At 41.0% G+C, this 15,072-nt stretch overlaps 1 protein-coding gene across 2 annotated transcripts in view; it reads left to right on the top strand.

The window, feature by feature from the left end:
• Positions 1 to 15,072, top strand: part of klhl5 (kelch-like family member 5) — a 71,658-nt gene that overhangs the window by 14,348 nt on the left and 42,238 nt on the right. The window lies entirely within an intron of this gene.

The raw sequence follows: 15,072 nt of genomic DNA, 5'->3' as shown, positions 1-15,072 counted from the left end.
CCCCTCATTGTGGGCAGGATTTTCAGCTGACCGCCGTCATCTTCAATGGGACACTCGCTGAATCATTTCAACGGCAAAGAATCAGAGAACATCTGCACCTCGTCAATTGTACGTCGTAGTGTGTAGTTTTGCGAGCTGCTATTTTATTTATTCTTAATCGAGTGAATTAAAAATTGCAGTCACAATTGACGGTAGTTTGGCTACATCTGCTTGTCTCTGAACAAGCTGCTGGGTTTTCGGGATGTGACGGTGAGGAAAATTTCCCACCGGTTAATAAGCTTGTGACAACACCGGTGTTACCGATTACACCGGACATTTTACAAGAAAATATGAGGGTCAATATGTGTAGCGTGCTTACTTTGATATTTACCGTCGGGTGGCTGAGGGTCAGGCCTCTCCGGTCCAGCTTTTGCTGCAGGGCTGCAGGGGTCTACCTGGCGCTGCTGTGCCGCACACACCGGCTGTGACCGCTCCGTCCTCCTCGCAGCGATTAACTCATTAACGTTATGGTTCCCTTATAGCATTGGGTTTAAATCTGAAATGTTGCCAAAAAGGTGCGTTTGCTTTTCACTTCGACACCAAATCCTCCACCTTCGTCTTGTTTGTCTTGTGTGAAATCTGACTCCTGCTACTCTGAGCTGAGACTCCGGATGGAACAGATGCATTCACTCTCAGTTTGAAGCGTCCGTTGTCCGACTATGTATTGATAACACGCTGCCCCAAATGGCCAAAAAATGCATTATAGTTATTATAGTTATTGCTGGTTTAATTTTCTCCTTTCTGAGCCTTTTGTACTTAAATTATGCATGTTTAAATTGAGCCCATGGCCTGCTCATTAACAGTGTATTGATTGTGTTGAAGTTATTTTGAAGTGATGGCAAACAAGTGTTAAATGAGACAAATAGGGTAAAAATAAATGAGGTACGAGTAGTGAGCATGTTTTTCCATTAAAAACGAGGTGGTGGAGGAAGAGGAGGAAACAGGAGGAGGAGGCGGGAGGGCATGGTGATTTAGTGCTGTGTCAGCAGTAAGGCGTCATCTGGCTCTCCAGAGACGAAGCCACTGTCAAGCTTTATGACTCTTTATAGAGAAATTATGATGTTTCACAAAGATATTATCGTTATGAGCGAATCTTAAAAGGTGATGAAGGTTTCCAGACTCATCCCCCTCGTGGCTCTAATATGTCTGTCTGTCTGTCTGCCTGTCTGTCTGAATCACTGCGCTTTATATTAGTCGTATGTGCTCTGAATACAGTATGTCCTCGAGTCTTTGTCTCATCCCTTTCTCAGTGTTGTGTTCATGAAAAGAAATACGGAGGTGACTCTCCTGCCGTCGCTCCCAGAGTTTCAAGGTTGTAAGAGTCAGCCACATATTTTCGTGTGTGTGTTTGTGTGTGAGCGTGTTGGGAGAAAGTCAGCACTTCAAAGGATAGCACACAGTAAAGTGGGCTAAAGTGGGGTGAATTTACAGGAAGTGCAGAGCCATCACGGTGCTGCATCTCTTTTGTATCCCTTCATGTTTCACCTTCTCCCTCCCGTTCTGCTCTCCTCTGCTGTAACCTTTCTGGTGAGAAAATGCCATGTCAATAAAAGCTTTTTAACATGAGGAAAAATCAATGTGCTCCAATTGCACCTTTTTTCAAGCCTGCCAACTGAACAAATGAGCGGCTCTGCGTCTGCACACCGGGTGGCTGCTGGGTAAAAAGGCTGTTTCCTAACTCAGGATTTCAGTAGTTTTACATACTATATATTGAAATCAAAATCAAAATCCACACTCTGTTTGTGGCCCTTAAAATCCTGTTCATGTTGATATAACTTATAACATGAACACTTTACACTTTAAAGTGCTTTATTGGTCACAACTCACACCATCAACTTTTATTGTCCTGAAAGGAAAAGCAGGCTTGCAGGCAAGGTTGCAATAAAAATGCATCATAAAAACAATAAATACACAATAAAAACACACAAACATAAAGGCTCAATAAAATGCATTATATACCCACATCAGTTGGTAAGACCAGACAATCAATCTCTCATTGAAATAATCAATCCACATCTTTGGGGTGATCTCTCAAGAGGGATTGGAATATTTCCTTTTTATATCAGCTCCTTTATTCTAAACACAGAAAAGTCCGAACCATTCAGTGCTATATTTGTTGTTTCTGTAGATATTCCGAATATTTGCTTTTTGATTACTTACTGATATTTCTGTATTAAAATCGATCAAATGTTTATTTATAATGTGAAAGTTGTCACTCATAATGACAAACCCACGGAGAATTGCTGTATCACCTGAGTCCGTTCGCACGACAAGGCGTGTGATTGCCAAGATAATGTGCAAGGCATTTAGCGAGCAATAAGAATGCCTTTCTTGCATTTCGCGTGTCATTTGTACGCCATGTAGTCTGTACTGACTGCAATGTAAAAGCATACGCATAAATATGCTACGCTCAGAGCTAGTGATGGAGAATAACAAGCGAGAAAAAATGCTTATGGTGGGGGAGATGGGAGGTGGATGGGTCCAACAAACACACAACTTTTAACCAGGCCACCTGTGATTTGTATTGTAAGTTACGTTAGTGATATTTGTTGTACTTATGTTGCGTTGTTTCCATTAGGGGTGGCGAAAAAAAATCGATTCACCTATGTATCGTGATTTTATACTGTGAATTTATATATTTGCTTCATTTGAGTCTATACGGAGGTAGAAGGAAGTTACCGCTTTTATTGTTGTAGTCTGAGTAATGTGACGTCATACCCGTTCCAACTCCGTCAACCAAAACAAACAATATTTTTGGGTTGCTGGAAATTTTTTTATAAATAATGCCTGACAATGACAATGACATATTTGACTTCAGGACATCTCTGACTACATACATGCTGAAAATCAAACATTTTACTGTATTAATTTAAATATTTTCCAAAGTAAAAGTCCCTAGAAGTGTATGATTCAACTTTTTCCCATGGCCTACTGTTAAAAAAGTTTACAAAAATCGCAATAAATTGCAATATCAAATCGCAATACTTGTAGAAACGCAATACATATTGAATCGGCACCCAAGTATCGTGATAGTATCGAATCGGGAGAGAGGTGAATCGTCCCAGCCCTAGTTTCCATACGTATTTTACGTACATATTACGTTTTATTTTAAGCCCAAATGACGTTTTTCCTAAACCTAACTAAGTGGTTTTGTTGCCTCAATCTAACAGTGGACGTTACCGTAGTTTTGTTGCGTGGCGTACAAATGACACAGAAAAGCGGCGTACACATGACACGTGAAAAGTCTAAAATGCATCCTCATGACATGTGAAATGTCTGTGTAATATCGTGCTATATATACGCCTTTCCGTGAGATTGGGTTGATCACCGCAAGTCTGCAGTTCCCCTCAGCTCTATAGAGCCTTTTAGTGTCTTTCAGCTCATTGTTTTGGTTGCACCACCTGAAGCACCAAACAGCAGACGGACAAAGATGGCAACTAGTTGAAGCATCTAGTCGCAATGGAGACTTAAATTTCCCTCAGAAGTTGGTATCAAACAGAGCAATAAGAACAGTGAATATTAATTCTTACATTCATCAGTTGGACACAAACATGACTAACAACATTAATGTTGCTACGTGTTTGCTGGATGGATAAACAGGCAACTGTTTGGTAACATGTTCACCAACACGTTCACCACAACAGTTTTATAAAGTGATGATATGTCAGTGTTGTGTTTACAGCTTGTTACGCTGCCTCCCAGTGGTAAGAAAAAAATCAATTATTAATGCTTTAATGAGGCAGAGATCGGCACAACTCCAGCCAGCTCTTGTCTGCTCTGTGTTTTCCCTGCCACCTTACTACTTCTCATTTCTCAGTTTGTACATCCTCGATTCCTTTCCTTGCCTCCTTTCTTTCTGTCTTAGTCCCTCCCACTTGAGATTCGAGGAAGAGACACGAGGAGAGAGGAGTCAAGGCAACAGGCATTTAACAAAATCTGACATCCGTGCATCGGACCCGTCACTCTTTGGTCACGTATTGACACCTGAGCCAGTTCCATTCGCTGATGAAGAGTGGAGATGCAGTTTAAAGCTAAAAAAAAAAAAGCTATTAAGTGGCTTTGAGTTGAGATTATTTGTCACACGGTTTTCACTAATTTATTCATTTTTAAAAATGTATTTTTATTCATTGATTTGATTTTCAACAATGAAACAAACATGCCAACATTTTGCGTCGTAATTATCGGCATCATGGAGTGATTTGAGCTAAAACTCCACGACAGTCTGACATGAGTCTGTTAGTGGATGAAGAGGGTAAAGGTGATCTGATGTACAATGTCACTCTGAGTGGTCTGCCTTGCTGCTGGTTTTGTGGAGATTTGCATGCATTATTTGTGTTGCGATGACCTTGTAAGAGCTTTATGAAAGATGAACACAACATTTCTCTGGCTGGTTTGTAAATGGTGTCGTATTTCAAGAGCTGACTATTTTCGTCACGTCTCGTAGAGCAGCTTGTACAATGAGAATAAAATGAGCAAATAATGTTATGAATGGAAAGCAGCACACACAAACACACTTTCTCATGCATGAGAGCGAATGTTATTTTGGGAATTTTATTTTTGGATAATGTTATTCATGAGTTTGCTAGAAAAGGAGCAAGCAGATGTTTTGGGAGAAAACCAGCTGGTAGATTTGACATTTCAGTGACATTGGCTTTTCTTGCATTTTCTTATGAAACTCTGTTTTATGCTTTAGATAAAATAAATATCCTATCGTTCAGAGGACGCAGGTTAATTCTGTGTTAATTGTAATCGGTTTTGGCACAGATAATTATAATCATACATCAGCGAGAACATTCAAGCCATTACGGTTTGATTAACATTTTATCACCCCTCTCTCTTCGGACAGACACGCATCCAAAATGCTCTTCTGTCATCTGATGATTTCATTCATTCTCTCACTCTTTCAATAAACCAGATGCATGCTAAAAGCTCCCTCGTGCTGAAATATGAAGTGCTGAAGGCCAGTTATGAGTTGATAAGCTGCAGTGTCAGCGTCCTCTAAATGCCCCCCCATCCTCCGGTAATTACCGACAAGGTCTCCTGCCTGTTCCTCCTCTCCCTCCCATCGTTAACACGACCTCTAATTCCTAAACGCCATGTTCCTTTCATCCTACACTTAGCCACTAATTTGTTTTTGGATGTTTGAAAGCAAATGACCCACAGTTTTAGGGGTTTTAAACGGAAGTGACCTAAGAAACACCCACGAATACTCTTTAAAAGACCATTTAAATTCTTATAATTGTGAATATGTATATTTGAGCAAACAGTGAAAGCCTCCAAAAAGCTTCTTCAGTTTTATATTTCTGGTCTGTTGTCTTGCAGGACGGTCCTCTGCTGCCTTTCTTTGTCTTCCATCCTCCATTTAATTTGTTTTGTCCTTTAAGTTTTTATTTAAATTTTGGATTAGTCGAACATCATATGAAGAATAACAAACAAACTGAATAAACATAAATATAACATCAATTAAATATAAACAATACAACCATGTTAAATAAAGATAAATAAAAAATAAAAAATATAAATCAGCACATAAACATAACACATCATCATTTGATACTATACTGTATCGCATATATCCAAACTATGAAGGATGTTAAATGAAATAATTGTCTTCCAACCTCTTACATGGTATAAGCACCTAATTCCATCTTTTATATAATTAAAAAAAAAGGTAAAATGTTGTTTGTATGAAGGTTATTCCTCATATTTAGTGCGTTTTCCTACGAATGTCCAGAGTCAGTTTCCGCTCCAGTCTTTTTAAAATGAACTTCCATCTTCACAGGAAACAACTTGGTTAGATTTAGGCCACAGAAACTACTTAGTTAGGTTTAGGAAAAGATTGTGGTTAAGTTACGCCACACCAGAAGTGGTGTAACTTAAGTACGAAAGTTACCTGACAAAACCAATGAGTTTAGGTTTAGGAAGAGGTTGTGGTTTGGGTTAAACTTCTATTGCCCACTGGTTCATAAAGAGAAAACATTCTCAGTAGACCAAAAATGACTAAATGCAGGATATCACTGACTGGAACACAAGTAGACGATCAGCAGACTGAGAGGAAAGTAGGTGCACCAACAAATTACAAAATAACTCAATCAAAACAGAAAAAAATTCTTCCAAAATGGGTCTTATTCAGATTCACATCTTGACACCACAGACTCCAGCTAAACAACATACAGTATATCCTGAAGCTTTCCAAAAAAAATCTCAATTTTACATAAATCATTTCAAACGTTTGTGTCTAAGACCGACTGAAAATACACACAGACATGAGCCCCCTGGATTACCTATTATAGCAGCTTACTGTTTATGGATCTACAGCAACGTGCCACTAACCAAACAGCCGCCTGTTAATCTGAACACTCTGGTCTGTTTACGTGTGTGAGGCTGTGGGTCGCTGTCAATGCAGCGTGTGCGTGCTAAGAAGTAGCAAACGAGATAAGGTTTGTTTATGTTATTGTCCTCGAAGGAAATAACAAAAATAAAAAAAAGTCCAATGGCTGGTAATTCTGTGAATTACAAGAATGAGTCATTCCACTTTGATGGCTGAGACTATACAGATGAGGAAACAGACAAATCAAACGGAGGATCAGAGTTACCGTCAGGAAGCAGAATTTGGTTTAGCAATGACAGGCTTCATCACTGCAGCTAGAATTATTCTCCTCTGGTCGCAAAAAGAAGTCTGATTGTATAGAAGTCTATGAGAAAATGAGCCTACTTCTCACTTGATTTATTACCTCAGAGAACATTGTAAACATGAGTTTATGGTCTCAGTCACTAGTTTCAAGTCTTCTTTAATACAGCATGATGTTCATTTAGTAAATTATGATCCCATTTAGAGTCAAATAGACCATAAAGCAGGGGATGCTTTAGGGCGTGGCTACCTTGTGATTGACAGGTCGCTAACACGGCGTTGTCTGGTCTGGGAGTTGTCCGTGTTTTTGTCTTAGAACTTTAACCCTTTCACAGTGTGTTTTCAGTTCATGGAAGTTAATTATAACCTTTTTAGTCACCTGAAAGTGTCTTATTCAGAGTTTGGTTGTACTTAGCTCCACTCTGTCGTGTCACTTTTGGTTGCAAAAAACCAAGATGGTGACAGCCAAAATGCCAAACTCAAGGCTTCAAAGTGGCAGTCCACAAACCAATGGGTGATTTCACGGTGACTACGTCCACTTCTGATAAACAGTCTATGGTGTGGAGGATGTCATAGGAAAAAGAATATACAGTATATGTAAAAGGAAGAATTTGCTCTTTGAATCTGAAAGACCTGAAAGCATTTGAGAGACAGTTCTGCCTTTTTAAATAATGCATTTTCAGATGTATACTTTATTATATGATGCCACACTGGTTTACAGGTGTGATAATACTGCCAGCAGTAAAAGGACTAGTAATTTCTGATGCTGAAGGTATAAAGGTGAGGGCCGACTCATGCTGGCAGCTTCTTCTCTCGTCCATCTCTGTCTCTTTTCTTTTCTTTCTTCTTTAGAACGGCCAAAATAAAACACTGAGGCATCACTTTCAGACACTCGCACTAAGTGAGGAATTGATCCAGAATTGATCGAGTGTCGACTGGCTGACTAATTACTTTAAGGTTGTGTCTCGCGGGCCGTGATTGGTTTGAGATTGGGTATTCAGGTACAGAAGCAGCCAGGATTGTACTACGTCTTTGATCGCTATTATAATATTCATTGATCACCTTTTGATTCCCCTCTTTCACCTCTCTCATTCGATTTCTCTCTCTGTATACCTCCGTTCTGTTCCCTCTGTGTCCTTCTGTTGTCTCATAGGTTTATGGATCAATGATCGTGTGTGTGTTTGGGGGGGGGTAAGGTGACCTTCCTCAGGCCGACCAATCCCACAGCTTGCTGGATAGAGCACTGCCTCATCTAAAGACTAAAAATGCCTCTCAGGCAGTATCTATTTCTCTCACAGCAGCAGCAGAGTGGACCAGAGAATACAGTAGAATCTGTGTGTGTCACACTTGGGGATAAAGTTTTACCAGCTGATTGAGGACAGCTTGTCTAATTGGGGAAAAACTGGTGTCCTCAATTGTTTTCACTGCAACTGCCTTCAGCACAAATTGGCTTCTGCCTCCATTAGGGTAATATTTGGACTGAGGCAAGTATCCATTATGGTTAATAATGGCGCTTACGTCCAGGGAATTAATGTAAATAAATAGAAAAGCCACAAAAGTGACATAAGCCTATCCTGTGTGCCTATATAATGGAAGCATGTGACCTATCAGAGAGAGGTGTTCAAGATGCCAATTTATGGTGGCAGAAAGAACTCGATGCAACTTCAAGCTGCGTTAATTAATATTCTTATATTAACAATGGATCAAATTACAGTGTGTAATGTGAAAGATGTCTCGTGAGGACGAACCTACAGTAAATGATCGCCTAACCCTGCAGTTCCCCTCAGCTCTACTGAGCTTGGTAGAGTCTGTCAGCTCATTTTGGTTTTACAGAATTCAACTTTAAAGGTGCTCTATACGATATCCGAAGCATTGATATAGCAGTAAACAACTGTTGTCTGTGTAAAGATATAGAGGTACTCACGGTAATCACGGTTGTCATGTGATGTTCGTCACATGTTGTATAGTGACGGAAGTCCAACTTCAGACCTAGTTACGTATTATATAAAGTGAGAAAAGCCACTTATTTGTGGGCAGGTGGGGAGGTGGATGGGTCAAACAAACAGAACTTTCAAGTGGGAGACCCGTGTTTTGTAGTGACGTTTGTCTCGTGACATTTGTCTCGTGACGTTTGTCTCGTGTTTCTCGTACTGACTTTACGTTGTTTCTGTATGTGTTTTACTAAGTTTACGTGTTTATTTTAAGCCCAACCATGACATTTTCCCTTAACATGACTGAATGGTTTTATTGCCTGATCCTAAGTCAGTGACCATGATGTTTTCCCTTAACTTCATAAAGTGGTTTTCTTGCATAAACCTAAGTCAGCCCCCTGCTGGTGCTGCACGTTAATACAGGCGTGTAATATTTACATCTCTGCGAGGTAAAATGTGACACTGACACGTTGTCCTCTGGTGAACAGGCGGGTCTATTACATGCTTTGGTGTAATACCGGGTTGGGACGCAATAGAAATGCTCCCAATCTTGCATTTAGCACCTTTAATAAAACCCAAATAAAAACAAGTCAACTTAAGGTGCAATAAAACTGCAAATTGTAACCCTGTGATGTAAATTCTGAGGTATCATTGTGCATTAATGGCTATGGAGCCTATGCACTTAAGTGCAGACAGTAAGAACTGTGATTGGCCATTTACGGTTCCTCCTGCAAGTTTCTGGCGGCAGCAGAGATTGTTTTTTAGAGAAGACAATTTTCAGTAACACACATCTCACAAGTCATCTCCACTGCAAACCCTTTGCTCACTGCGATTACTTCTCTCAATCACATTGAATGAATAAACATAAACACGGCCATTGCCCCGCAGTAACCTCCTTTTGAATAACTAGACATGGTGAAATATGTTATGCGGAGGTGACTCCTGTTCTAAGTACGTGCGTAGCCCACCGTCACTCAGTGTCACAAAGTAAATTAAAGTCTGCCACAAGAACTTTAATGGTTATTATTTGTCAATGTTGTGTTTATAGCTTCCTCTGCAGCCCCGATGGCAAAAAAAAACTTAAGTTGAAGTGCGCTGAGCTGTAAAAAAATGACTTCCTGAACAAAATATTCTGGCACATTGCAAAGTCTCTGACCTCCATATCAAGTTGTCCATCACATTATAAATATTTCATTCTATTCAGAGGAACTCTGACATGTAGTAAGGGGGAAAAAATCACATTATGACCTTACAACCGACACAGCGGTTTGCCACAGAGCTCCGATGTGTGTTATTAAATTTAATTTGTAAAATTCTTGTTCATTTCTACTTCAATGGATGCCTGTTTTCCTGACATTTCCCAATAAATGTTTCAAAGCTTTTAGACCATCGTATCTCCCCCAAATAATTTATCACAGTATCGAGGGACTGACGGCACCAAAATCTCTCTCTCTTTCTCTCAAACTACTTGTCACTCTCATTTCTATGGGAGCGATGGGCTGTGATTGGCTTGTGGCAGCAGGGCAGAGTAAATTATTAAGGCTCTCTCTTTATTTGGCCGTAAATGCTCTCTATCTCTCTCTCTCTCTCTCTCCCTGTTTTCTACTTCCTCTCCTCCCTCAACACTCAGCCCATTTAGGAAGCGAGTGAACAGGATGAGAAGACACTGCAGCGTGGGGGGAAAAAAGCAGAAAGGGAAAATAACACAGAGACAAATGTGATTTGTGTAGATGGACAGAAATGGAGAAAGAATGTCAGTAGGGAAATGGGGAAAAAAGGAGCGATGGAGCATTAGAGGGAGGAGTGACAGACGAGGGAGAGTGCTGATGAATTGCACAGCAAGCACTTTGCTCTCCTTCACCACCTGCCCTGCAAAGAGACCTGAGTGCATCATGCAAGAGCAAACACACCTGCTTTATACCTAAGAATAGGGACTATTTACTGGTGTGTGTGTGTGCTTGCAAACTAAACCAAGGAGAGACCAGTTGAGCGTCGCTGCCATTAGAGAGCTGTTAAACTGCCAAATGGTTGAGGGCGGAGAGAGAGGAAGAGAGAGAGGAGGAGTTACCGACAGAGAAAGAGACTAGAAAGAAAAAATAGAGTTGTTTTCATGTCCATCAATAATTCAGGATGTGTATTATCTCCTGTTGTGTGCGGCTGCAAACTTCATGCCTCAGCGATTTTTAGCGGCGGCAAACAACCCGGCCCGTGCATGTGTGCACACACACACACACACACATAAACACACAAATAAGAGGATTAGTGATCGTTTGTGTCATTTTGCACACAGAGGTGTAATTTGTGGGATTCTTGCTGTGAGAAATTCTGACTACTGAAAATAAGTGGGTTGGTTATTAGTGTACATTTTTTTTATCTTTTGAATCTACCGACACCCACTTAGCATAACTCCACACTGCTGTTCCATAAAATATAATTGCACCAGCTCTTTGTGCTGATGGCAGCTATCTTAAACCTCTGACTTTCTCTTCTCTTTCATATGACTTTGGTCTTTTAAAGCTGCTCTAATTAATATTTTCATATTAACAATGGGTCAAATGACTATGAGAAAGGGGTACTGATAACCCACAGAGAATTTTCATTGTTTTGGTTTTAGTGTGGGTAGCGGGTTTTGGTTCACTCTCACCGCCCAGGCAACTGTGAAAAAGCTCTGATAAATTTGCTGTTTACTACCTGCCCAGCACCAAACAGTGGACAGACAAAATTAATTTGAACATAGCAGAGCATTTAGTAGCTAAAGAGCCAGAAATTTTCCAAACCAGAGCTCGACTTACATTCATCAGGTGACCAAAAACACGACTCCAAATAGAGTACTGCAGGGATGACGTATTTTTGGTTCCCTCGACAAAAAGCCAATTGGTTGCAGAAAATAAGCTCTGTGGCAAACGAACATTTATGATACTTACACGTTTTGTTCAGCAAGATAATCTCCACAAAGGAACACCACTTTTATGATTTCTTTGAAACATAAACGTTAGGCTATAAACGAACTACACCACGGTCTCATGACTTCACGTCACCATCACTAAACTAAAGACGGACTAGTGTTTGGCGTGATGACATTTAGTAGTCTCATTTAACCACTTGTTAGCAAACACCTTTTTTAAGACATGTAAAAGCTGTGGGAGTGGGATATTTACTGATGTATTTTATATCGTAGAACAAAACGTTGAAATCTCTTAAGCTTGTGTTAACCACAGAGCTTACTTCAGGCATCTAACTAAAAAACCAATTGACTTCCAGACGAGGGAACCAGAAGTGCTAAAATGCTATCTCATTTCTGTGTTTTAGGACTCATTCCTGTACCACTCTATAAATGCAAATGTTGCTCTGTGTCTGCACAGTGTGTAAAAAAGGCAACTGTTTGTTAACAGTTCAGCTGTATGATGCTGCAAAGTAGCCAATAAAAAATGGTTTAAAAAAAAAAATTTCTGCAGGTTTAAGGCTCGGCTTAATCAAGTCAAGTCAACATGCTCAAAGAGCACATAAAAAACAACAGATGTAGACCAAAGTGCTGAAGTGAGTTATGTTAAGTGTGATGATGTGAAGTTGTGATGATTTTTACCGGGGATCGTAAAAGGATAGGTCTGATAATGGGGATTTAAAAATGGTAGATGGAGAAGATCAGATATTTCACTGGTAAAAGATGAAGGTACAGGGGAGATTTCTTCTCTCCTCTTGGTACCAGTGAAGAGCCTTGCTGCTACATTTAGATAGGCTGTAATCAAGACAATAAGGATGTATATTCTTTAGCAGTATAACATCCAGATTCTTACTTTGTAGTTTGGGGATCAATAGGAATTACCGGTGGAGCATGGTTTTCATGTTGCGTGGATATTGGATGGACTCAGGTAGCCCTTGTTCTAGTTGCTGCTGCTGCTGCTGGAGGGCGCAGTGTGATTTGTCGGGGTCATATAATCTCATAACATCTGCTCATAAACTTCTGTTTGTCCTGCAGCAGCAGAATTAAATGTCAAGAGTTGAACAGGTGCACAGACCAAGGCCAAATGTCGGGCCCCGGCAGATCAATGGCTGCCTCTACTCACAAAAGATGTATATGTGGGTGTGTGTGTTTGGGCGGGAGCTGATATGACAGGAGTTTGATTAGACTGGAGGACAGCCAGAAGCCATTGCTTTTCAGCTGCGGCTGCTCCCATCCTCCTCCTCCTTCTCCTCCTCTTCCTCCTCCTCCTCATGCTCTGGGGTTGCTAAACAGATGCACAGCACGACGAATGTGGTTAAATTTGGCAGTTTGCATCCTCCATTCTCCCTCCTTCCCGGCTTTTCTCCTCTCGGGGCAATTAGAGAAACCAGAGCTAGCAAGCCAGACCATAGCCATTATGTTGTATTGGTGTGTGTGAGAGTGTGCGTGTGCGTGTGCGTGTGTGTGTGTGTGTGTGTGTGTGTGTGTGTGTGTGTGTGTACACCCAGGTGATATGCTTTAAGGCAAAAAAGGCAGAAACTATTTTCTCGTCCCACAGCAACAGGCATGGATCAAAGTAATTGGACAGTTTGGTTCACACTTGGGCAGTCCAAAGCCTTGTGTGCATATGAGAGTGTGTGTGTGTGTGTGTGTGTGTGTGTGTGTGTGTGTGTGTGTGTGTGTGTGTGTGTGTGTGTGTTTGTGTGTGTGCTTTCTCTGCTTTCTAGTCCCCGTAATGCTTGCCATACAGCACACATCTTTTTTAACTACACACACTCAAAACATCTTTTTCTCTCTACATTTGTGTTGAATAAAACATGGCAGTAAAAGTGTGTCAGTGCAGAAAAGGCAAGATGGAAGGTTTCTGCTCTGATATGAAATCAGATAGAAAGTGTGCATGTGCCTCCCTATGTCAGGGCAAGGCATAGATGTAATTGTGGGCAGTTTGGGTGTTTTGATCCTTGGGCGCTCTGTTTCCATCTCTGGGATCACATAGTCTTTCTTGCTTTTCCTCCCACTCAATCTACTGTATCTGCGCTCAAAACCCTCGACTAGACAAGACACACCTAATTAACGTTGGTCTTTCTCACACAGTAGATCTGTCTCCTGAAGGGGGGGAGGATAGCAGAAGAAATGAGAGAAGAAGGGTAATGGATGGGAGAGAAGTGGAGGAGGACATTAGTAAATGGATAGAGGAGGTTATTACAGGATGTGATCAAAAGAAAGAAAAGAAAAGAAAAGGAGGCATTATAGAAATGGACATGTCGCTCCACTGATCAGCGGGCTGAGGCACCGTTCGCTCCGATTGTGGCGAAATTGAATCTTCCTCCTGAACTTAACTGCATCGTTTTCTGTCTGATGACACACGAATGTGATGAAAAGTAGAAAAGGGGAGGGCGGAGGAGGAGCAGCAAAGTGAGGAATCTAAAATTTGCAGGACTGATGTCGAGTTTCTTTCCTTCTTTCATCTCTCCTATTAGTTACTTCTCGGGAAACTGGGACAACACAGATCGTCTGGAACTAAAACACACACTCCCTGAATGCAGTTAGAGCCTGATGTGTGCGCACACACACACACACACACACAAGCACACACAGACACAGACCACGGAGAATGCCATCCTTGATCTGTGTGGTTCTGCTATTGACTGATGTGATGGAAGATAAGAGGGAAATTACCAGCTAAAGGTGGTCTGTGTTTTATCCCCATTAGACACACACACACATGCAGTACTTCTGTACTTGGGAGAACCCTCATTAACATAATGCAATCCCTAGCCCCTACCCCTAACTTTAATGGGGATCTTTACTAATTTTACACACCAAAGTCTGTTTGCAGGTCTTTGGGAGTACTACTACTAAGTGTGAAAACAGTTGTATTAAACCTCTTGTCGCTCCAGAGGGAGCTGCGGAAAATTTGCTAAATTGCCTAAAGTGATGTCACTTCAGATGGGTCCGAAGCAAAGACTGTATAAGAAGTGGACGTAGTCACTGTGACATCACCAATTGGTTTGTGGACTACTTGTTTTGAAGCTTCCAGTTCAGCATTATGGCCCTCGCCATCTTGGTTTTTGGCCGTCGCCATGGATCCCACAAACACAAGACTTGCATCCAGGAGAACGCTGCTCATGTCCTATGCGTTACGTTTCACTTTCACGTTACAATCAGCTGTTCGTTCAGTTTTTGTTTAATTCACAACATTAAGCATGTGTTTCCGCAACCGAAAAGTGACACCGAGGGGTCTGACAAAGCTTCAGTATGTGACAAGTTAGGATGAGAATGTGTTGCTCTGATTGTGCTGCATCGAATTTGTTCGTGACTGTTGTTATAGGAGTGCAATGCTAAATCGACGCTGGAGTAATCTTTTAACCATCACAACTAAATGCCTAATCCCAACCCTAACCATAAACCTAATTCTAACCTTAATCTTAAAACCAGTTCTACACCAAACCCCCTTTAAAGGTCCCGCCCTACGTGAGGACCAGCCAAAATACCCTAATTTTGCAAAATTGTCCTCACTGCCAAGGTCT

The sequence above is a fragment of the Sebastes fasciatus genome, chromosome 3, assembly GCF_043250625.1.
Source record: "Sebastes fasciatus isolate fSebFas1 chromosome 3, fSebFas1.pri, whole genome shotgun sequence".
In the NCBI taxonomy this organism is placed as follows: Eukaryota; Metazoa; Chordata; class Actinopteri; order Perciformes; family Sebastidae; genus Sebastes; species Sebastes fasciatus.
This window is presented reverse-complemented; position numbering and strand designations above follow the sequence as displayed.